At 44.2% G+C, this 25,188-nt stretch overlaps 1 protein-coding gene across 7 annotated transcripts in view; it reads left to right on the top strand.

Moving 5' to 3' along the window:
- Positions 1–25,188, top strand: part of kdm6ba (lysine (K)-specific demethylase 6B, a) — a 117,507-nt gene that overhangs the window by 55,707 nt on the left and 36,612 nt on the right. For 4 of the 7 annotated variants that reach the window (XM_087837690.1, XM_087837691.1, XM_087837685.1 and 1 more), the window contains exon 4: positions 1,564–1,624. The gene's annotated coding sequence lies outside the window, so the exon portion shown is untranslated. Of the gene's footprint in view, positions 1–1,563; positions 1,625–12,834; positions 13,450–16,387; positions 16,406–19,059; positions 19,180–25,188 lie in introns of those variants that run through there. The other 3 variants (XM_087837686.1, XM_087837689.1, XM_087837688.1) reach the window with 3 other exon arrangements.

Genomic DNA, 25,188 nt, shown 5'->3' with positions numbered 1-25,188 from the left:
CTGTGCGTTTTAATTAGTTTCAAAAATCTCTCAGTCAGAACATGCTATGAAATGTTTAGGTGTAAACTAGCGAGCTAACTTCCTGTTAACTTGTAACTCCGTTAAATTTAATAAATTCTGTTTTCATGGATGCATGGATGTTAAACTTAATTGTTACACCCGATAAAGCAGCAACGCTGATGATTTAATTAAAGATGAAAGAATTTAGACCGTTTTTAACTCTTAGTGTTCGTTTGACTTTGGGACCTGAAGTAGACGGAGTTTTGGACCCAGATTACTCCGCGAAGCTCCTCACTACGGCAGCTGTAATGCTCTGACAATCCATTAAGCAGTGCGGCTTACCAAAGTTGTACTAAAACATTTTTTAACAGATTTCTGCACGCCAAAATCGGTTCGAGGTCAGTAAGCACAACTAGAATTCATACATAAGGCACACTCTCGATATTTGAGAAAATTAAAGGATTTTAAGTGTGCCTTATAGTGTGGAAAATACGTTATACAGAAGAAAATAATATATTGCGATATATATCGTTACCGCGCATGCTTCAAATTATATCGCGATATGAATTTTAGGCCATATCGCCCAGCCCTATACTGAAGTATGTTTGAGTGTTACATTTGTTGCATTGTGTTCAATGGCATTATAATAGGCAAATAAATTAATCAGCTTGGAGTTCAATATTTTTTTAGTTAAAAATACTATAAAACTATAGAAGCCAGGATTATTTAAGGAATATGACAGAAAAAAAGTCAAGGAAACAGCGTCTGTGATTGGCCAATCTCCCAATCAAAGTCTTCTTCATTAATTCAAACTGATCCGACTTTCCTCTGATGATGAGTCAAGCCGCCATTTTCAGTTTAAGACTTTACACTTTCAAAGCCGAGGGTGTGATCAGGTGCATGGGTTTTGGGGGACAGGAATGTAACTTCACTCTAAGATGCTGAGATTTCTGGGAGAGAGCATTCAACACAAACAACCTTGACTGCAACACGTGCCAGCACGCTTCATGAAAATAATATTTTTATTTCTTTGTCCACCACCTGCCCCGGTTTCCAGCTTCCTTGACAATTCGGCCGCTTCCCAGAAGTGTAAAAGTGTGCTCTTCTGACACAGTGGAGGAGAACCAGGATGTATCACAGAGATAAAAGTTCAAGGGGATAGAGCGATACTTCTCCTGAATAATCTGTCGGCACACGCATGATGACTTTGTAGACAACATTGCCCAAATTTTCATCTCGGTCCCATTTGTTTGGATATTCATGTCCAATTTTGTAAGCATTCCCATCTCTCACATTACCAGAAAAAGATTCTGCTCAAAGCAGGAAGTGGGTGGGGGTGGGGTCAGGGGGTAAAATTTATACAAATGCCTGCAGTTTTGATGCAAAATATTAAGATAAGTGCAAAGTTCAGTAGCTACTTACTTTATGTCAAATGGGTGTAACATGCAGTGGAAGTGTTGGTCTGTGTGAAGTGGCTTTTTACTCAGTCTGATTTCTATTGGCCAGTGCTGCTGTGGAAAAGTGTGAATTATTTGTAATCTCTGTGGTATGCTTGCTTTTCAGGTACAGGCATTTGGCCACCCACTTAGTCCATACACATCCAGAGTGTTCTCAACAGTGGCAGGTAAGATGAACAAGCTTATCCGTGCGTGCGTGTGTGTGTGTGTGTGTATTTTTACTCTAATAGATTATCGATGCACTGCTGGGTTGGTTGGCTGCAGCAGACAGTGGAAATGGGCCTGGCCTCCCCTGAGGAAACGAGATATCTCACACAGGCACACTACACACAGTAGCTACAGACACAGGCACAGTGTGACTTGCGAGGAAAAAAAAGCTCTCACGCGCAAGACTTTAGAGCACATTTTGCACACTCACACACACTTACGAACAATTAGACACACCACACACCTGCTGGGTTTTCAGATGAAGCAGAGCTCCATACTGGCTCTAACCGAAGATGAAAGGGGGAGTAGAAGAAAGACAGGCAGGAGAGGAGGGACTAGAGAGAGGGATGGGAAGGTTGAGGAGAAGAGAGGAGGCGGGTAGGGAGCTATAAGACAAAGACAGAAAGCAGATAAAGCAGGAAGAGGAGGGGCATGGATGAAGAGTGATGGCCAACTCTTCCACCTCTCCTCCCGTCTTCTGTCTCACTCTCCTTTGTGAACAGATGGATAGAGGTATCAGATTGTAATGAGAGCCAAAACAGGAAAAAAGGGATAGAAAGACACATATGTACGCTACACACACACATGACTGAACACAACACTTTTGACTATGCTGACAGATGCAGTACTTTGCATCCCATGTAGTTTACTGGCTCTACGTTGTCCACAGCCATAATATTTACATGCATTCGGGTCAGACGGGTTATACAATGCAGTGAGTTCACTGTATACAAAATGTTACAAATCAGAGCAGTGCCTAGTGATGATGTTTCTCCTAGATAGACACACAGGGAAGAAGCTAGAGGCTCCAGGCGTGTGAGGAAAGAAAAAGACGAGGCGAGATGAGCCCTGTACATTCTTACATGCAGAGTTATGAGGGTATGGTGAAGAATCCAAAAGTCACAGTGTCAGTGGGTTCAACAGGAGGATGTGTTGAGTTCTTCGCGTTTCACTGCATACTTCCTCTCTGAGTTGATGGACATTAATAATATTAGTACTGTAACATAACTGTGGCGCGGCCGTGGGTAGAGCAGGTCATCTACTCACCGCGTGGTTAGCGGGTCGATCCCTGACTGCTTCATCTCAAAGTGTCCTCGGACAAGATGCTGAACCCGATGCACTCATCAGCGTGAGTGTTGGATAGAAAGATTGGATAGATTAGTGTAGAAAACCACTATATATACATTCAGCAAACATGACTTAGTTTTGACAGCAGAGGTTGGGAGTCCAGTAATTTATACGCCAAGCAACTTCAGGAATGCTGCTTTATTCAACATTAACACACATTTAAGGGGAACACTAGTGGTCTTTAATCACTTCAGTCATCAGTTAACAGTTTAAACATTAACAGTCCTACGAGTCTTTGTGCTGTCAGGTGCAAAACTGTACTCCGTCTCCAACTATGTTTATATCTAACTGTCAATTTAAGGTTTGCAAACTTTTAAACATTCAAATGAAGTGAACTCTCAATAGAAATGTTTTCCATCGTTTTTTTGGAAATTGCTGTCGAAGTTGAGCATCCACTAAAAAGCTGGGAAGTGTCTTTCGGCAGCCGATTGGGGTTAGGTTTCCTTGGACATCTTTAGAGGATTGTTCACTACTCCCAAGCTTTTCCATAACTTTTTTAAAAGAAGTGCCAAAAATGGCCTTTAAAAGCACTTACCGACGGCCTTGCCGAGAGCTGGATTTGAAGATTAATGTCTCATGTGTGTCGGGTAAATGGCCGCAGGCAGCAGCTGCTTAGCTTAGCACAAAGCCTGTAAACAGACATCCTGAAGCCTTGTCATCGCTGTGCTTTTGGATGTCATCCAGTTTAGTTTTCAGGAAGCTACTGTTACAGGGAAAGGAAAAGTGTGGCACATAACCCTTTGGAAAACCACAACTTGTCAGTTGCACTCTTCTTCTGATCTAACTCTTGGCAAGGAAGCAGGCCTTTCTTAAAGAGCAGTATTGTAGTCGTACAAAAGGAGACGTACATGCGTCTTCGCAGAGAAGGGTCGTTTTAGCTCTGTGTGTGTGTGAGTGTTGACGCTTATTGTGGTGCCTTTGCATCTACTCACAGGGTAAATCAGTTGCTTTTCTTAGTGACTGCTAAACGCACTGGTAATCCTTCCAGTTGAACTTGTTGTGGCAAAGAATCAACAGCAGAAGAAGAGTGCAACACATTTCAGGGAAACAAAGAGGGAGGGGGTGCAAGGAGAGGCAAAGCCTAAACTAGTATTAAATGAACACAGCTGTGCCTCGTTAAACATTAATTGGCAATTAATCAGACCCCCACCCCCCCATCCCCAGTTGATTATATCTTTATATCTTTAAAAAAAAAAAGGGAGAGAGAGAGAGAATAAAGTAAATTATTCACCAGCATCAGGAAAATCTGTTCCATCACAACCTCTCTGTCTCCCTCCCTGCTTCTTCTCTCCTCCATCTTCTTGCCCGTCTCCTCCCTCTCTGTGCTTCTTTCATTTCATTAATATAGTTTTATGCCTTTATCTGCGCTTCCTTCCCCTCATCCGTCTATAGTTCATCCAAAGATGGAAAACGAGGGAGCGAAAGAGAGATGTCATAGAACGGAGGAAGTGCCAGAGGGGGCGAAGGACGGAAGACGGGGAGGAAGGAGAGGCCCCCGGATGAAGGATTACAACAGGGAGAGCGGGACTGTTAGTTAACTGCGTGTGGGGATACATCCTCACTTGTTGATTTCTTTGTCTTTAGGTCATAAAAACCTGCAGAGTGAATAGAGTAGCCATAGCATAGCCAACATCTGGCAGCAGTGAACAGACGCAGCAGAGTTTTAGCTGATTACATTGTAGCTCCACCCCCTTCCACTGTGTTGATACAGCTAGAGCCAGAATTTGCTCTCCTGACTTAGAAATTTTACTTCTTTGCTGTCAGATGAATAACAGAAAACATGCATGCTGGTTATTTTGCAGTAGCCATTGATGGCTTCTGTCCTTTAATCTGCCGCTTCTGAATGTTTCAGCTTCATGTCCGAATGCACACCCTGCTCACTTTCATGTATTCCCGCGTGGTCCGACCCAGTAACTTTAACCCAGCACATGATGGATGATGTTACAGTGACGACCAGGAGACTCATGTCTCTACTGTGTGACCTCTTAAAGACACGGTTTAGGAAGGCAACACATGCATTTGTGCATGGAGGAAGATAGTGTTAACTTTATTGATTATTTACAGCAGGGGTGTCAAACATAAGGCTCGGGGGCCAGATTCGGCCCAGCAAAGACTCCAAACTGGCCCACTGGGCGGCTTTGGAAAATGCGAATGATGGCCTAAATTTTGGACTTTGGACTGTTTTCATGTTTTGACCCTTCCCCAAAGCCCAAAGAGTTGCGCTGAGATATTTCTCTCATTTCCTTTTACTTACCACAATAGAAAAACTGTGCAAAGACTGAAATTTGCACTGTAAAGGTATAGTTGCACGTCCTCACTCTGACAGGGGAATTGGTCCAGGTGACTGAAGATCAAAGTGGGTCGTAGGTCTGATTTTGGTGATTTATAGTAAACAGAAACAGTTGAGCTGTTTTTTAAAACCTGCAGTTTCATGATTACTGTTACTAAACTGTACTTAAGTGTGTGAATGCATTCCTGTAATTACATATCGCATGTGGCAGAGTAAGTTTGTGGACAGAACGACATCAATTCATCAAACTGACGAGGCGTCCGTGCCTGAAAAGTGCTAAAGTGAGAAACTTCTGACCCCTAACCTGCATGAGTTAGGAAGGACAGGTTTTGAGATGCTGAATCGACAAAAACTTGAAACACGAAACCAGCCGGTGTTTGATATTCATCCGCTTTGGAGGCAGAAAAAAGAAAAAGCAGAAATTTTGGTCTGAGGCAGAGAGGAAACGTGTATTTTCAAATGCACCCAGGCAGATGTACTCTCAGAGCAACCTGCGAACGATGTTGAGGTTCATATGCAGCATATGTGGCCGCAGGCACTTTCTGTTCCTACTGTAAAGTGTTTGAAGGCGAACTGTGCGCACCGTGTGCGTGCAGTAAACCCAGTCTGTCCTGCAGATCCAGTGCTTCAGGCTGTTCTGCCCAGTGCTACAAGCTTATATAACAGTACTGATTACAGCAGCAAGAATAACCTGCCTTGCACTCACTGACACACTTTTTTTTTTCCCCGCCTCCCCTCGATCTGTCGCTATCTCCTCATCCCAGCTCACACTTGTTTCCTCTCTCCCACAACTAGGCTATTTCCATCTCACTCAATTAAATGATCTCTCAAACATGCTCTCTCTGTTTCCCTCTGTTTCTTTTCATTATCTGACGCTGCTTCCTTTCTCTTTGCTCTCTTTATTGGTGTCACTTTGGCTACATCCCAAAATTCATGGCTATCATTCACCCTTTCTCCACTCATACCTCTATTTCTCGCTTCTTTGCAGTCCTCTCTAACGGTTGCCGTCTATCTGCCCTCAGAATCTCAGTCTCTTTCTCTCGCGCTTTCACTCGGTCTGGGCTTCGGCTCAATAATTACAAATGCTATGAATATTGGCTAGAGGCCAAATCAGCACAGCAATCAATACAGTGAGAGAGTTATGTAACGTGTCACCCAACTGACTGGTCGTCTCTCCTTGTTCCTTGCTTGGTAGTTTCCCTTTTTGCTCCCTACCCTCTGCCATTGTCTCACCTTGTTTACTTCCCTTTATTTGCTTTTGCCCTCATTTAACCAACTGCATTGTCAGTCGTATTTATCAGCAGGTTCAGTTTTAGGCTGAAACTGAACCTGTGCAGGCTTACGCTGTTGTCACATCTGAATAACTGCCAAGAATCAAAGTCTAAATATGATTTTTTTTAAATATAATTAGATCTTTAACCTGGTGGGTGTGTGAGATGGAAAATAAAGTTTTTAGAAACAACACAAGGGGACGCACTCTGGAGTTTAGTCTGTGTAAAGGCTCATTTGTTTGTGATCGCTGCCTAATTACAGTGTAGCTTGAAGCCAGGGAGAGCATTAGAAGTGAGGCATGGACAGGTAGAAACTACACTAAGCAGTCTGTCAATTGTCCTGCTTGCCAGGGTAAAACTGTAAAAGTGCTTCAAGTCGACTCCCAGGTTTTCTGGTTAAATAGACTCACAACAACATTTTATCTACTTGATTAAATGAATTATCTCACATCTTTGTTTGACTTCCTCATTGGGCTGTTGCCAAGCTCCTTTGCTTAGCCATTGAGAGTAGAACTGCAGCAGACTGCAGATGTGCCTGCACTCGGTTATTCTGGGAAGTGTGCAGTTTGACTCCTCTGTGAGCTAGTTGCCTACACCAGATCCCTTTTGTATTAGAGCGCTATTTATGTATCTCGTATAAAAGCGTTCACTCGTCTAACTACACATACTTGCGTGACGTCCCATTCCTAATCCATAGGGTTTATTATGATGTTGGCCCGCCCTTTGCAGCTATAAGAGCTTCAAATCTTCTAAATGGTAAATGGCTTGTATTTGTATAGCGCTTTTACTAGTCCCGCCTAGGGACCCCAAGGCGCTTTACACACCCAGTCATCCACCCATTCACACACTGGTGGAGGCAAGCTACAGTTGTAGCCACAGCTGCCCTGGGGCAGACTGACAGAAGTGAGGCTGCCATATCGCGCCATCGGCCCCTCTGGCCATCACCAGTAGGCAGTAGGTGAAGTGTCTTGCCCAAGGACACAACGACCGAGACTGTCCGAGCCGGGGCTCGAACCGGCAACCTTCCGATTACAAGGCGAACTCCCAACTCTTGGGCTAGGAAGTAGGGCTGCACGATTTTGCATAAAATGAGAATTACGATTTTTTTGCTTAGAATTGAGATCACGATTCTCTCACAATTTTCTTTCCCAATATAAATATTTATTGCACTTATTAACTGCACATCAACTTCGTAACAGTTGAGACTGAACATAAAAACAATAAATAAACATAAAAACAACAAATGTCTCACGTTTTGTGGTTACCGCAAAATGTTGTACTGCTTGAAATTCCGTCTCCACCGTTGCTCGACACTGCGTGTATAGAGCAGGTAGTGCAACAATAGAAAAATAGTTGCGGGACGGCACTGCGTAGCGTTTGTCTAGGGTGTTGATCATTTTCCTAAATCCCTCGTTTTGCACAGTGTTGATGGGAGCCATATCTTTGGTCAGATGATAAGTAATAGCCTCTGTAATTTCTTTGTGCCTGCGGGAGTTTGACGTGTATAGGGAAGCGCTGTATAAGGTTCCCGCTATTGATGTTTGGGTGGTTGACCGGGACGGATTTTCTCCTGTCACTTTCTCGTCATCCCTGACGTGCTCTCCGTTGTTTTTTCCCTGCTAATTTTAGCAGCCAGCTTCTGTATCACGTGGTATAAGGCTCCGCCCTTGTCATTTGTTGAGCAGGAAGAGTGAGCGCTTGTTTTCATGCAGAGTACGTCCCAGATCAAAATGTGGTACAATTGTCGTCGTTTTTTTTTTTTTTTTAAATCGTTGTCATTTGGAAATGAGATTGCACATAAGTATGAACTGAGATCGCAATTTTCTAACGATTAATCGTGCAGCCCTACTAGGAAGGCTTTTACAGGGTTTAGGAGTTTGTTTATAGGAATTTCTGACCGTTCTTCCAGAAACACATTCATGAGGTCTGACACTGATCTTATAATAAGTAGGCCTGGCTCGCAATCTTTGGTTTAATTAATTACAAAGGTGTGCAGTCATGTTGGAACAGGAAGGGGCCGTCCCCAAGCTTTTCCCAGAAAGTTGGGAGCATGAAATTGTTCAAAATGACTTGGATAATGAAGTTTAACCATTAAGAGTTCCTTTCACTGGAACTAAGGAACTGAATCTAAACCCTGAAAAACAACCCCACACTATGACCCCCCTCCACCAAACTTTACACTTGGCACAGTGCAGTTAAACAAGTACCGTTCACCTGGGAACCGCCAAACGCAGACTCGCATATCGGGTTGCCAGACAGAAAAACGTGATTAATTTCTCAAGAGAATACACCAACATGCTTTTGTACCACTGGATCCAACACTTTGGGTTGACCTTGGTGATGTAAAGCTTGGATGCAGCTGTTCGTCCATGGAATCCCATTCCATGAAGCTTTCTACGCACAGTTCTTGACCTAATCTGAAGGTCACATGAAGTTTAGAGGTCTGTAGCGATTGATTCTGCAGAAAGTTGGTAATCTCTGCGGACCACGTGCCTCACCATCTGCTGACCCAGCCTACCAATTTGGTGTCATTCCACTTTGTTATAATACCACTAACAGCTGATTGTGAAATAGTTAGTAGCGAGGAAATTTTACAAATGTGCACAGGTAGCATCCTATCACAGCGACCCAGTTTCTCACAAATGTTTGCTTTTGATTTTATACACCTGTGGCCATGAAAGTGATCGGAACACCTGAATTCAATGATTTGGAAGGATGACTGAATACTTTTGGCAACATAGTGTATCTTTGTCTCACGTACTCCTCCGAGGTTATCGAATTATACCACTTTCTTTTACGTTTGAACTGACACCTGTAAGTAATGTGTACGAAAACTTGTATAAATGTCCATCATTTTCTTTTCCATCATGCAGATGATGAAGAACCTTTTGTAATGCAAGTAACGACAAAACTGTAACTTTATTGTGACGGAAGTGTTATAGCAGAGCGTTACGTTACTGCATCACAGCCGAGTGCAATGAAACTGAAGTAAAGCGCTACTTTGGTAGCCAGCACTGATCAGAAGTCATAATCACCAATAGTACATTTTAATTTTCCACTGCAGCTGAAAATGTATTAAATATGTATGCATCTACACGCTGTGCATCTATAACAGTGATGCAGCAGCCGTTTAAGTTGTCCTGTTCAACTTTGTACTCAATTGCTTGTTATTGGAAAGAGAATATTGAGACAGATGCACTGAGGGCTCCATGTTTCTGTCTCAATATTCTCTGTTACCTCACTATTCTGGTCATGCAGCGTGGAGCTGTGTGTCATGGTGCCCCTACATCTTTGTTGTGGGTGGGGGGTTGGGGTCTATAGGAGTCAGGCAGTGCAATAGTAGTGCCAATCTTTCCTCCAGTCTGTGCCCTGGTCAGAGAGCAGTGGCTCCATGCTGTACTTTCCATACCGTCACCCTGTAACCGCCAACCCCCCCTCCTGTCTCTCTCTCTCTCTGCCGGCTTTCCGACTGTACTTTTTCTCTTTGCTCTGGAATTCCATCTTCCTGCACGTGGACAGCACTTAAAAGGGCATTTTGTGTGTTTATGTGTGTCTAAACGTGAGCTTTAGGAAACAACTCTGTGAAGAAGAGGAAGCATGGAGTATGCATTTTTGTGTGCAACATGTCAGCAAGTGGACACTACTGTCTCTACCCCTGAACTTAGTTTCTGTGCCTGCTGTACATGCAGCACATTTTGTACCCACGCATTTAATAAAGTGGTCCAAAGCTCTGTGAACAAAGTGTTACTTGTTAGAAAACACTTTAAAAGATCATTTTGAATAGCTTTCCTTGTTCACTGGTCAGCCTTGCACGCTCAGTATCAATCTGAAAAGCTCTTCATTAGTTACACAAATGTCTTGTGATGTTCAAGATAACAAAAACACTATCAAAGCAGTGGAAGGAAAGAAAGTAGTGGAAAACATAAAGGCTGACATTCAATCTCATTGGGGGTCCCATATATATGTGTGTATGTGTGCGCCTATATATGGGTATTATTGCTGTTACATGTATCAGTAAAAAGTTGAGCAGATGAGGTTCCAGTTAAACCTACATATCAAACATACGTAAACAAATTAGCCACACTGTCCAGTCTCAACTTTGTTTAGTAGTTACACACATGCAGACTTGTGCTATGAAGGATCGTTACAGCTTTATGATGTGATCTGATTTGCCTTAACTGTTGGCAAAACCGGAGCAGGTTACAAGTGAGCCAAGTCTGACCATTTTCTCCATGCTGGATCAGTGACTCAGATTCATTGAAGAATTAGGCCAAGTCGTCATAAAATGGGAATTTTTCTTTAGGTTCAACTTTGCACAAAAAACACCCCCAAAAGTTTAGACGGTGGAAACGAAATAAATCCCAAAGTCTGTAAAGGTAGGTCAAGTTGTTTCTTAATCTGGACATTATTGTTCGCACTAAGCCTTGTGTTGGTCTCTGTTCCCCAAAGCCTTCCCACTGCGCAAAGTGACGTCACAGTGACGTCTTTAATAAGTCATTTTTGGATGTACAATTTTGGTCCACTGAATGGGTTGCTTTGTAATGCCAGATGACGTCTTTTTTTAGTGTCTACTGAATGTCTAGTGTTGACATGAGTAGGTCCTCCATGTACATGCAATTTATAATCCAAACGCGTCGTTGTAGACGTCCTTTCATTGTCCAACTTCAACGTATTTTAGACGTCATGCTATAGACCAGCGGTCCCCAACCCCCGGGCCTTGGACCGGTACCGGTCCGTGAGTTGTTTGGTACCGGGCCGCGAGAGTTGAGGCTCAGGTGTGAAATGTATAGTTTTCAGGGTTTTTATCGGTTTTCAGCGTTATTTTGTTATTGTTTTTATCGTTAACTCGTTTTTTCTTGGTCTTTTCACGTGTGTTATGAATAAATCTTCTTTTTTTTTGGTACTGGTACTAGTTTTATTTTGTTGTATTTATCCGCGACACCTTAAAGGCCGGTCCGTGAAAATATTGTCGGGCATAAACCGGTCCGTGGCGCAAAAAAGGTTGTGGACTGCTATAGACGCTGTAGTCCCATGCTTCCAGAGAGTGGAGGACATGTTTTCTGTATAGAAACAGTCATGAGTGAAGGAATGCAGGAAGGCAGAGTGATCAGCAGAAACCTCCAAGATGGCGCTGGGTTCTTGACGCTAAAACAAAACTTAGCAGCTGCTCGGTGGCTTTGGAGCAGAAATGTTCCCAGTGTCTTACAGGCAGTTTGCAAAATGTGGGCATCGACAAAGACCGTAGAGCAGATAGTCCAGTTCAAACATTCATACTTACACAACCCGTGCATCTCAACTTCTCTCAGTCCAGCTACCGATCACAGCCAAATTCGCTTTCTCTTACAAAGCTCTTCACAATAAAACACTATACTCGTAAAAATAAACCATATATAATGCAAATGCTCTTTTAATCTTGTTAAACACATTGTACTTCTTTTTGAAGGAATTCCAAATGTTTTCTAAATACTTTAACCATTATTATTTTACATTTCAGCATGGATTTCAATGTTTTTAATATTTCAACACATTTTAAGAAATGACTTTTTTAACCTGGTTACAAACAAATAAGCTGATTCGTTGAAATAAATAAACCAATTAAGGAAAAACAGGAAAATGTGAAATAACAAAAAAAACCTCACATATACTGAATAAAGTAGGCTAACGCATAATAAATCATGTTTGCTTATAAATAATCCTTATTCATATGTATTGTGTTGATAACAACAATGTTGCTATTCATCAAAGTTCAAATGTTGAACGTCAGTCACATTGACGTCCAGGTTGGGTCATGGTCGGACGTCGTATAGATGTCAAGAATTGGCCGAGGACCGATGGACCCAATATAGACACGATCTGCACGTCTATCCGACGTCCAATGTTTAAGTGGGTCATCACCGGCTTCTCACATCTGTTGGTCGTGAAGATTTTCGGTGTTAATCGATTCACATCTGCATGGCAGCAGCAGCATCAGAGTTTTATAAACCACAGTTTTCTACATCTGTATTGATTATATTTTTTTTTAATCATTAGTGCGTCTACTGTAGGTCAATGCACGTCTCCATCAGGCTTACATCACATTAATGAAGAAGAGAAATCGAGGTGGAGAGCGAGCACGGAGGCTCCTTCTGCTCTCCAATCCCATCTGCTTGACACAGAGGGAGGGAGGGAGAGAAACAGAGAGAGCGGTGGTAGACGAATGAGAACGAGGCCAGATCAGGCTGAGGGAGGGATGGGGGGGTGGGGGCGAGGGGGGGTGGAAAGGGGGGAGGTGCTGTTTAGAGAAAGGCAGGGAGCGAGAAAAAAAATCAGAGGGAGGCAGGCTGGGGGGTTGGGCTCCGAGCTTGTGCATGTGAGAGAGAGAGAGGGAGAGAGAGAGAGCAAGAGAGAGAGAAAGCAGCCGAATGTGTGTTATATATGTATGTGTGTGCGTGTTTGTGCGCACATGTGTGTGTGTGTGTGCGCTCGCTCTGTTCCTTTCCTTTCTTTGTTTGACTACTGAGTGGGGGAAAAAAGCGAGACAGAATATAGAAAGATAGAGAGAGAGGGTGAGGAAGAGGAACACAGACCGAGGAGAAGAGCAGGATCTAAAAGCAGTGTCACTTTTATTTTATTTAGAGAAGAAGAAGAAGAAGAAAGACAAAGAGGATTTCTGTTTTGGTGTCTTTTTTTCCCCACTCACCCCTTCAGTTCTTCCTTTGCAGGCTGTAGAATAAGAAATATACATATATATATATATATATACAACAGCAACAACAACACTGCACTGAATGCTTTTGACAACAGTGTCATATTCAGGAGCAGTGAGTGTTTTGTGTGTTGGCTCAGTGCGCGTGTGTGCGCTGAGGAGGTGGGGGGAAGCAGCCTGTGCAGTTTAAAGGGAAAATACAAGGCACGCACAAAGCTGGGAGCACAGGCAGGCAAGACAGCAGGAAAGGCGAGGGAAGGGAAGGTAGTGGGAATCTGCTGAGCTGGCTGACGCTCTAACCGACAAGCTGCTTTTGGAATTTTTTTATTTTTTATTTTTTATTTTTTTTATTTTTACACCACCGATCCAGCCCTGGGTCTCCCCTCTGTGCTCGGCCTGGACCCGGCCACGGTAAGGCGAGCTTCATATCCACAAACCTCTCAGCTGTTTGACCACTGCCGCTCTGCAGACAAAAGCAGGAGAAAGTTGCTCTGTGTGTGCGTTTGTGTGTGTGCAGATGGAGAGAAGCTAAAGCTAAAGGCTGAAGCTAAGGCTGAAAGGCGTGAGGAATACAGCACAAAGGGAGCTTGTGTGCTCCAGCTGGGGCCGTGTGTGTGTGTGTACGCTTTTGTGGACGGCCATGAGTGTTTATGTCTCGCGGTGTACCCAAACTTTTGCATGTAAGGGATGCCCCCAAAATAGACAAGCACTGAACAACTAAGCCCCCTCCTTTTTCTTTTCTCTCTCTCTTTTTTTTGAATTAGGATTTGTGCTGCTCTGGCTGATTGTGTGTAGAGTTAAGGCTTCTGTCATAATAGCCATCATATGGCGGTTTTCATGCAAGCAAATATTCTGAAATCAAACTATTGCTGGGAAGCAGAAGAAACCCAGTAAGAAGACTCTTAAAGCTCCCAGCATGCTGGTTTTTAAAGCAGCGGTTCAGTTCACAGCAGGGTGATCTAAAGGCTCCAGGAGGATGTGCAGCCAGCTGGCTCACAAAAAAAAACACAAAAGTAGGGTTTTGTTTTTTTTACTTGTGTCTTTTTAAAAAAAAAAATCTTCTTCATCCTTCCTCCTCTCCTCTCTTGAGTTTCTTTTCTCCTTCTTTCCTCTTTCCTCTTCACTCCATGCTGATTTAAATGCCAGCTTTGCACAAAGGCTTTCTCTATTTCTTGCACATTCTTCTGCTTTTTTTCAGTGCTTTCCTTTTTCTTGCACTTTCTGACTTCATCTCTCTGTCATGATATTGGCAGGTGACCGTGCTGGAACATGGATCTTGTGACTTTACCGCTCAGGCACCGGGTGAATGCCTGTCTCTTCTGCACGCGCAGATGCCGACTCCCATTATTAGTTTTTCAACACACACACAGCTCACTAATACAAAGTGTGCGCTGTCCTGTCAAGTGTGTTGTGGTCTGGTCGTGGTGGTGGGGTGGGGGTTTTTTTTGGTCTGCTCTAGTCTTGTGGTTAGCACTTGTTTTTTAAAATGAGTGTGTGTTTGTGTGTGCGTGTTTATGTGCACGCTCCTCAGTGTAAGCGTGTGAGAAACTCAACACTTGCGCCGGCGTCTGCCTGGAGCTAATATTGGTGTCACTATGTGACTTTGTGTGCATTTGTGTGAGTGTGCATTGGCGTGTCGGTCCCTGTCCTAATTAAGTCCTTGCCCCCCTGCGTTCAAACCAATACAAACATTCCTAGAATAAAAGCCTGACTAGAAAGACATCTCACGCGTCCCACTGTAAACTGATCCCTCCAGTTCTCCCACTCACACACGTGAGCGTCCGGGTCTGCACATGCGCACACACACATTTCCACACACAAGGCAAAAAAAAAAAAAATCTCTGTTACTATTTTATTTGCTGCCCCCACCCTTCCTGTTTTCCCTGGGGAATTTCCTCCTTTCTCTCTCTTTTTTTTCATTAGTCCATTACCAATGGAAGTAGAACATCTTCTGCTCTGTCATTTCTTTCCTTTTATCTTTTGTTTCCTTTTCCTACATTTTATTCATTTTTTTTTTTTATATCCACCACTTCCTGTCCAGCTGTCATTATCCTGTAGTGGCGTGCCAGGCATGGTTCAGCCACGGACGCCTGCTGTGGACTGGAATACATCATAGCTGCACACTCTCTATCCCACATAGCCTTGCCCAATTAGGAAATATTGTATACAGGACGCAGCCAGCACTAATGCTGCGCTAATCTGTTTATACTGTGCTGCTGGTTCCCATAGAGAGAACAGAGTATGCTGTATTAGCAGAGATAGATCTGACATTAGAGCTGGGCAGAACTGATTAAGATAAGGCAGGTCACAGAGTTGAGTTGCTGCGTGTTAGGTTTCAGGTGTTATATTAGAACAAAGACATTAAATAATGGAATGTGAGCAGTGAAGGAGCAGAAAGGAAAAGCAATGAATTTGAGTTGTTTTTATCCATTCTTGCATTTTAAAACAGCTCATATTTTTCATCATAGGAAACCAAACACTACTTTCCAGGAAAACCTAATAGAAAGTTAACAAAGGTTTAAAACAATAAATGTAGTGTGCACCGCGGGTACAGGGCTTTTAAATAAACATATTATAGTGATGTCCCCACGCAGATTCCTTACAGTTTACCTTCATGACGGCTGCAGTTGTATTTTTTTGCCCTGCAGGAACAGTTTTGCATAGTCATTAGTCGGTGGGAGGGGCTGACCCTGCCCAGCTGCGAGTGGACGTGTGTTTTGCCAATGCAGATAAAATACGGGGATGAGGCCTGTGATGACTGTTGACTCTGGAGCTGTCTGTGTAGCAACAAGCCATTTCCTGCTCTGAGAGCCATTAGGACGCCACCCAACTCCCCCACCTCACGTCTGTCACCCACCATGTTCCTGTGTTCCTCTGCAGATGTGCACATACGTAAACACACGATAGATGGGTGGGAGTGGGGGGGTGTGCTGTGTTTTTGCGACTGAAATTGTGTGTGTACATGTGCTGCTCTCCTCTTTACCCCCTCCTCAGCCCCAGGGCAGTCCCCCATGGCTGAAGAAAAGGGGTGGGTTGGAGGGGGGTCGGGGGATTGCACATTCATTGGAATGGAGGTTGAGATAGCAGTGGGGAGGAGGTGGGGTGGGTTTTGGGGGGTTGTAAGAGTGATTGAGTGTGTTGCCTGGCGAAGAAAAAAAGGGGGGGCAGAAAGAAGAGGGGTAAAGCCCCCTCCCCCCTCGTGTTTAAAGAACTGGAGGGGGAAAAGGGGGGAGGAGAAGGAGAGGAGCAGACAGGCAAGATAGGAGATTCAGGGGTGGAGGTGAGGGGAGGACGGGTGGATGGCTGGCGCCGTGGCTGGCTTGCGTTTGCGGAGAGAGGGGCTGGGCTATTAACAGCTCGTGTTCAGGTAATAGTTTGAGACGCTTTGATGTTCGTAATTGTCTGTTTGCTCCTGGAGCTGATCCAATGAGCTGACAGCTCAACGCGGTGACGCTTTCGAGTCATCGCTGCAGTTCTGGACAAAACTGAGAAGACAAAAGTGGTTCTGAGCTCATGTGTGCAGAATATAGCGTCAAACAGCGATTAAGCCAAATGCTGGCTTAATCTAGACCGATTCATTCATATGTTGCTTGGACATTAATTGTAGTTTGTTTTAAAAAAATGATGTGTTTGATTTGGAAAGAATCAGGCTTTGGTGAGCTGTCTTTGTACTGTTTCCAAAGCAAGGTGCAATTTGGTGTGTTAAATAGTACATGTACCATGAGTGAACTCTACTTTCACAACTGTCATTTTTTATTGATTCATTTTTTGATTTGTTTTTCGGCTACATGAGCTAGTGCTATGCTTCTTCTTTAATTGCAGTAGTTATATATATTCCAGAGTTTGTGAAAACACAAAGGGATAAGGCTTAGGTGACTAATTCTATTATGCGGGGGTCAAAGGGCTCAAGAAGATTAGCTTTGGCCTTGGTGCTAATGCGTACCACGGTAACTAGCCTGCATAAGATGCCGTTTGGTTAGCCGAGCGCGAGACAAAAGGCAGAGAAGCTGGGCAGGTTGAGGGAAGGTTAGGAGCACGTACTGCTCGACTTCTTATTTGCACAGATAGGTTTGGCTCTGAGCTGCAGCCTGTGACGCTCGAGAGAGAGAAACGAATTAGAAAGAGAGAAAAGAAAAGGGGAGCACAGATGAAGAGATGTCTGGGACGGTGAAAGAAAAGTAGCCATGCTGAGACATTGAGAATACACACACACACACACACACACAGACCCATTGGCAGGAGTAGTATGCTGAGTGTGCACATGGCTTCTTTGTGTAGAGGAGAGGGGCCTGGGTTTGTTGATTTTAAGGTAATGACTTCCAGTTGTTTCAGTCAGGAGAGGGCTCTGTCACTACAACTACAGAAACCCCAAATCCATAAAACACACACACAGGCACACAGAGAGCGTGTGAGTGACTGGCACAGGTGTGTGTGCATCTAAAGCACAAGTCTTTGGCCCGTGGTTGATTTTATTGCTGCTTTATAAAGGTCAACGGTGGAACTGTGCGTATGTTTATAGCATCTCTTGCATAATGTGCATGGATGGTTGTAGACTGTTAAACTGTGCTAGCTCAGTAATAATGGGCCCTGCAGTTCTTTATAGGTCATGATACGATGGGAGGGATCACAGAGAGGCTAAGCAACACCAAAGAATGAGTTTTACCATAAACAGCAGTCAGCTGCATTTTGTACCAAGTACATCTAATGATAAGGAAGTATTTGTTCCTTCTGCTGTATTGCTTGTATTGATTATTAGCATCTTATGTGATGACGTTGTGTGCCCTCTGAGGCGTATCCTGCTGTTGCTCTGTGAATAGCAGCAGCTACTACATGGCTGGAATGTAAACTGCACACACACAGAAGGAATCTATAATGCAACTGCATAAACACACAAACGCACAGCAGCTGGGCCAGTGCCGCGTGCATTTACTGCACCCTGTAATTGCATGCGACAGAATGCTCTTTGAAGGTTCCTGCTCTCGGGCTGTCCTCTTTGTGTTTTCCCCGTATTTGTTTATTTGCGGCGCTTCGACCAAGCGATGTGGTCCTGCGCAGCTTCTCATTACGCGTTTGCGTGAATTTGCTTGTATACTCACGTCTGCCTCTCGGCTTTGGGGAACGCATGAGCGCGCGCGTCCTTGGAGCCGCACTCCAGAGCGGTGGCCTGGAGTCAGAAAAAGGGGGTTTGCGTGCAGGATATGTGTTTAACTTCTGCTGCTAATGATGCAAGAACGGAATGCAGTGTTTAGTCCCGCACCGGTTTCCCTGTTTGATTAATGTGTCGAGGTTTGTCATACTACATCAGATTTTTACTGCATAATGCGCAAACTCAAAGCTTGTATAACCTTAAATGAGCTACTTGTGCATTCAGTGCAAGGAAGAGAGGCACAGTGGTTCCATTACACTCATTATCTCTCATCACATTTGTAAGGGGTGGCTTTGCAGACGGGGTGTTCGTTTTAACTGGTATTTGTAGTACTGGCATCATGTGACACTTTTATTACGGGAAGATTTTGTCATAATTGGAGTTTAAAGCAAAGTCTTTAATTGGAATATTACAAGTGTGCGTAAAAATCACGGCTGTAAAGTGTGCATGTGCACATGAACAGTAACGGTGACCCCTCAGTGACCTCGATTGATCCAGCTGATTGAAAGTAATGCATTAACCTGATTATGTTTCTAAGCAGTCAGAGGACCATTATTAGGAGAAGGAAGTTGAAGATCTGTGTGTGTGTGTGTGTGTGTGACTGGAGGCTCTGGCAGGTATAATTACCTGTTGGTAAGGAAGGCTGAGTTCAGCTTTCTTTTTCTTTCCTATTACCTTCCCTGTCATTCCTCCTTCTATTCTTTTGCTTCTTTTAAATCCTTCCACTACTTTTTCCTCTTCTTCTAATTTATCCTCCTGCAATTTAAAAAAAACTCTTTCTCTCACCGCTCTTACTCTCTCTCTCACACATGTGCGGCGTCGCCTGTCTCTTTAACCTAGTTCCACACTGAACCCTGACCTCCTCTCACTTGTGTAACGTCTGTGATAACTGTGCTTTTGTGTGCCCCGCAATGTTTCTCGCTCCACTTCTTCTCAATGCGCGATTCAAAAGTCACAGCTGAGCACGCTGGAGTCACTCTTTTTTTGTTTTTCTGGTAAGATTTAGCGTTCGTGTTTGTAACTTCATTAGCCTCGTTCTGCATGTGTGATTGACTTTCTTTGTTTTAACTGTTCTGCAGACTTGTGTGTGAAATCAAAACTGTGGTCTGTCGCTCAGTGTTTACGAGGAGATCTGTGTCTCTGCGTGAGTGTGTCTGGAGGGCAGCGGGTACACTGTGACCTTTATGGGTCTGTGTGTGTGTGTTTGCCCCCAGACTAGTAATATGATCTGCCTTGAAGTCTGGTCCTTCCTCCTTCCTTGCTCTGTCTGCACCCTCCCTCACCTCCCTCCAATATCTTTTCTGTCCATTCACAGCCTTTTCCCATCTTTCATTAATCCTTCCCTCGCCTTTCCTTCATCTCAACCCTAACCTTGTAAATCTTTAGTAATTTAAAACCCTAAAACCCAATCGTCTACACCCCATCCGCTTGCATTTTGGCAGTTTTCTATCAGTCTCTCACACACACTGTGATCAGATGGCTTTGATTGCAGAGACCAGAGGAGAGAGAAGGAGGTAGCTGTGTGCGCGCGTTTGGACATTATAATTGATTTTCTCTGTTGTTCTCTTTTGTTCGACTGGTGTTAGATGCATGGCGGCAAGCTGCACATTTGCCTGCACTGTACTGCGGCGATACCATATAGTGTGGATTGTCTGCGTGTGGGTTGGGTGGGGCAGGGTGATGGAGGAGGTCATGAGACAGGCTGAGTCTGTCCCACAGGATTTCTATCAGGGATGTATAGAATTACATGCTTCACTGTGTGTGCTTGGGCTTCTCTCTGCATGTTTCTCCTCTCTGTGCCGAAGGTAGCAGAGCTGCAAATAGGAAATAAAAACCTGTGACCTTAAATGCATTCAGATGTGTAGAAAATCCTCAGGTCATAAGTTCAAGTGGCTTTGGGAGTTCAGAATCCTTTAATAAGAGATGGCTAACAAATTAAAAACTCCTACACTCATCCGCTGATGGGCATAGGCCGACGTGTAGGTGGTTGTAATATACTGTGCTTCCCTTCTTACGCAGAGTTCGAGGCTAAACAAGTCCTCCGCCCTCCCGCTGCCTGCCAAATATTCTCCCACAAATTGTTTCTGTCTGCTCTCTTCAGTTTCAGGCTCAGGCGACTCTTCCAATCAAATTGCTGCTTTTAACGCTTCCTGGGTGCAGCAGTGTGGTGTTTGAGCGGTGGCGTCCACTGCATGTGTCCTGTGCTCTGTGGCCATATGGTAGCTACATTAGCCCACAGTGTAAACACAGCTGGCTGCCTCCTGTGGCTGCTCGGGTGAACAGCAGTCTGCCTGCAGATATGGAAAGCTCTAATAGGAGGATCACATACACAGCTGCTGTATTAATATGGCTATGGGGCACACTGGGATTCACGGCTGTATTTGTGAGGTAGATTAGCGTTGCTATTGCCGCCTGATATCTATTATTGACATTCAGCTAGTCATTAAAAGTCGCTACTCAGGTTTCAGCCACTATTGGCGATTGATGAGTAAAATACTGTGGAGTGTTTTCCAAATATTCAAAACTGCATGGACCGAAAAATATCTTTAAATGATAAGTCACAGATGGTGGATTCTGTAACTTAGTGCGCTCTATTTCTGGGTTTCTTTTAACAAAGGGTAACATATATATGGCAGTCTGACTAAGAGGCACAAAGGGAGAGATAAGAAAGAAAAGAGCTGGGGACTGAACACTGCACATCATAAATAAAATGTCAGAAACACTAGTGCATGCTAGCCATTGCTCAGGGTAGCGTGAAATCTGCTCTCGCCCCCTCCTTTCTTATCTTCCCTCACTATCGCACTCCCTCTCTCACTCTTTGTGCATATGTGTGTGCATGTGCGCGGGGTAATTGAGGTGTGTGACCTTGCTGTAGGCCTGGCAGGTGTACGGCAAGGGAAGAGACAAATAAGGGAGGGGGGGGGGGGGGGGGGGGGCGTGCAGGGTAAAGGGATGGATGGAAAACTGTGCCACTGTGCCTGCCCGCTTCTGCATAAATGCATGTGCTTGGCATATATGTTGTGTAGTGGAAAGAAAAGCCAGTAATTGTGTGTTTGTGTGGGTGGAAACACACATTCTTCAGCTGTAAGGTCCTTTGCATGCGACTTGGAAATGAGTTCATGTGCACGGGTGTGTGGGCGCATGTTATTGTGCAGACGAGACGGCATATATAATTCTCTATAGGTTGCAGTCTGCGCTTTGCATTGAGGTGGCTGCATTTTTTTTAAGCATCCCTGTCAAATTGGAATATGTCACTATAATTAGTCTAAAATAAGTAGGCAAATGGAGGAGATGATTGACAGCTTTTGTTTTTCACAATTTATATTACTATCATTAAGACTACATTTCCTATACACCCAGTCGCTTCCTGCCACAAAGATGTGGATGAATGTTTATTCTGACATCCTTTCTCTCCCTGTTGAAAGTGAACACTGTGTTTTTTTACCATCATTAATACACTTTCCTCTCACTCTCTAACCTGGTGACACACATTATGAAAAATGTCACAGTGATGTTAGTGTTAACCATCCTCATAACACAAACCTAAACATAATTTGATTATTTTAGAGCCTGTTGGTCAAATTTCATATTAATAAAGAAAAGAAATTATTTAAAAAGTTGGTTTAAAAAAATCCTTTCATGGTTTGTATTCGGTGCTTTCAGATATGTTCTTCCCTTGTTGTTGGGCAGCGTAAAGGCATGCGCATGTGATGACATGTATGACAGACGGTGCTTTACACTAACGTTCACACTTGGAGTCCGACATGTCAGACCACTGGATGGAGTCTTCCTTTCTGACATGCAGCAGACAAGCAGGAAATACTTCCTGTCGGCCACGTTTTCACTCGTGGAAGTTCTGCTTGGCTCGTCTGAGTGGAGCGCGCACGACTCGGGACACGCGACAACCACTCACTAGCTGTAAACTATTACCAGCACCGTTGTATCTAAAACAAAGTAAAATATTGTGCTAAATAGCTCTCATTCTCACGCGCACCTACGTTGGGTAATACCTGTGTTTGAAAATGACCAGCGGCTGGCAGAACCTCGCCCCGGCGTCTCGGTTTCACAGTTGCAGCAGTAACAGGTGCTTCAAATTTCGTGTAAATACATACTCTCATACTCAAACATTATAGGCTCTGATTATTTGGTGCTTCTGCCTTTTTTTTCTTGCTGTTATGGTTTCCATCTCTATACTATACCTGCCATCATCTTCTCCTCACCATCGAGTGGAAACAGTACAGTGAGCTCTCACAGATACTCATCGCCTCTTCTTCTTCCTCCCCTCCTCTCTCCCTCAGTACCCTCCTCCCCCCACCCACTGCTCTCTGCACAGTAGCTCAGTGCATCTGTGTCATGTCACTGGGTTCTGGCGTCCCAGAGTAACCCCCCTCGCCCCCACCCTCCCGTACCAGTGCAGTCTCTCTCACTGTCCCCCCCCCCCTCTCTCTCTGTCCTTGTGTGGCTCAGAGTGTCATCCCTGATCTCTTCATCTTCTCTCTCCCTCCAGCCTCACTCCTCGCCTCTCTGCTTTTTCCTAAAGAAGTCTCCTCCTCTCTCTGTCATCCTCTCTTTCTCTATATTTAATGTGTGTCACTCTTTTAATCTCTTCCTCTCCCCTTAGCCTGTCATGCAGCACAAACATAGAGAGCACACACACCACTGCTCTCTCTCTCTCTCTCTGTCCTTCTCTCTTGCTCATGAAGCATACACAAACATAAAACTGTCTCGGTGCATACATTAATAGATCCAAGCTCCTTAGCTGACTGCTGCATGCATAATCTATCGGCTCATACAGATTGTGAACAGTGCACTTGTGAAGCTGTGCGTGTGGGGGTGTTTGAGGCCCTAGGCTCCTCCCTCCAGAGGGAGCGAGGGAGGGAGCGAGACAGGTGTGGACCAGATTGAGTTCCGCCTCATTTCCTCTGCCCTGTGCAGCTGGTCAAGGACACACATTTAGACGCGCAAACGCAGTCGCTTTCGCACAAGCGCGCGTTCGTTATAAGAACAGGGGACACGCACGCTGCGCGCTACCTCAAGAAAAGATGGAGAAGGCTCAGCCGCAGAGTTAGCCTGAGCGAAGCGTGCGTGCTAGGAGTGTTCACGAGGCCATCTGCACTTGAATTCCTGTGGAAGAGGATTACAGCAATGATTACAGCCCGACTGGTCGAGCATTTCCATGGTGACACTGACAGCCCATTGCAAAGTCACTCAAGTCCTTTCCCCTGCATTTCATATTCACAGTGTATCTATGCAGTGCTACACCAACCATTATTTATAGCTGTCTTTGGTTATTTATGGCGACGTGACAGTGCTCGATGGCAGTCCCTTTATCATGCTAGTGTTAACAGTGGAGGGACATGATGATGGTGACGCTCTGATGAAAATGCACGCTTAACAACACTCATCGCTGACTTCAGCAGGTCTGATCCCAGTGCACAGCTTTATGGGACTCGGGAGAGATGATCATTTGGCATTAAAAAAAATGATCCCGCTCCAACATCATTCCCAAATGTCATTTTTCACTTTTACTTCAGGTTGTTAGCCAATATGTTTTAAGTGCTGCTGACTAAGATTCAGCTCCTACATTAACAATATTACAAAACCTCAGTGCTAAAGAGTGTAAAGGATATCCAAGTGAATTGCTTTGTTTTGATAGATTCAAATAGTTCAAACAAAAACTAATCGCTGACCTGACTGCGGTGGCAGTGACTGCTATTCCAAGGCTTCAGGAGCAGGCGGTGTAGCGAATATCTGGGTCATCGTTTGCAAATGCAGAGCATTTTAAAAAGCTGATAAAAAATGTAGAGTTTATCATCTGATGTTTTCCTAAAGGATTGTTTTCCTGCATGCAAACAAAACCTGCTTAAACGTGATTGTTCAGTAGGCTGCAAATAGAAAACAGAACACTAACGGTATCAAAAACCTTATCCCTTGTCTATCCAGATATCTATTATTCTTTGTCTTTACTACGTTGGGGATATTACACAGTGATGTGTGACAGGTAAACCTGAAAAGGACGACCACTTAGGTGCACTTTTTGTCTGTGTATTTGAAGCTCTTTTGTGGGACATTTCTTGGTGACTACAGATGAAATTCTGTGTGTGTCCATCTGTCTGTGTGTCTGCATGTGTGCGCCTGCCTGCTGTGGCGCCTGACCAAGACAGGAAGCAAGGGGTCACTGTGTCTGGAGGAAAGCCAAGCAAGCCTCTGTCCCATTTAAATACCCAGACACTGATAATTTGCCTTTAAGAATGCAGCCGTTAGAAGGAGACAAAGAGGAGCGGGAGTTCTGGCGTATAACTTATCGGGCTGTAGGTTTACATGCTGGATAAAGGAGTTGACTGCTTGTCATATTGCAACTACAATATTAAGAGATTTGTGTGTGTGCGTCTCTGTTTGTGTGTGTAGGTGAGTGTGTGTGTGTGGTCCTGTGAAGATTGCACAAGCCACCATGTGGGGATCACATGTGCCGCAGTTGGATAAAGAAGTCTTTGTGAGCAGAAGCGTTGCTGATGTCAGACACATTCACTCATGTGCACACACTGACCTTATATACATGCAGTATACATAGTAACCTATGCAAACACACTCTCCTGCTCCCTCATATTATTTACCATTCCTGCCTTTCAGTCTACTCCTAAAACTACACAGTTTGGCTGGTTGCAAAATTGTTTTTATTGCATTGCTATGAAATCATAATGGTTGAGAGCGAACACACGCACAGTGGCGTGTTTTTAAAGACCTGAGTCAGTCTTTTTGGTATGTGACGGTTAACTTAAATGTTATTGAGCAACTGGATAGTACAGTTTAGCACCTCTGCTCAAGTATGTGGGCTTGGCAGGGCTTGCCTGACAGCTCTCCAGCTTTGCCTCAAACCGATATTAAAACAGCTCAGGAGAGCATAAGAGTGCGTCCAGAGCTAATGCTTACGACCTTATAGTCACATACATCATCCATGTAATCGAAGTAACATAAATGTCATAATCTGATTGGGTGTCGCATGC

The sequence above is a fragment of the Neolamprologus brichardi genome, chromosome 3, assembly GCF_056152115.1.
Source record: "Neolamprologus brichardi isolate AB-2024 chromosome 3, ASM5615211v1, whole genome shotgun sequence".
Lineage (NCBI taxonomy): Eukaryota > Metazoa > Chordata > Actinopteri > Cichliformes > Cichlidae > Neolamprologus > Neolamprologus brichardi.
The sequence above is the reverse complement of the archived record's forward strand: the minus strand, read 5'-3'. Positions and strand labels throughout refer to the sequence as shown.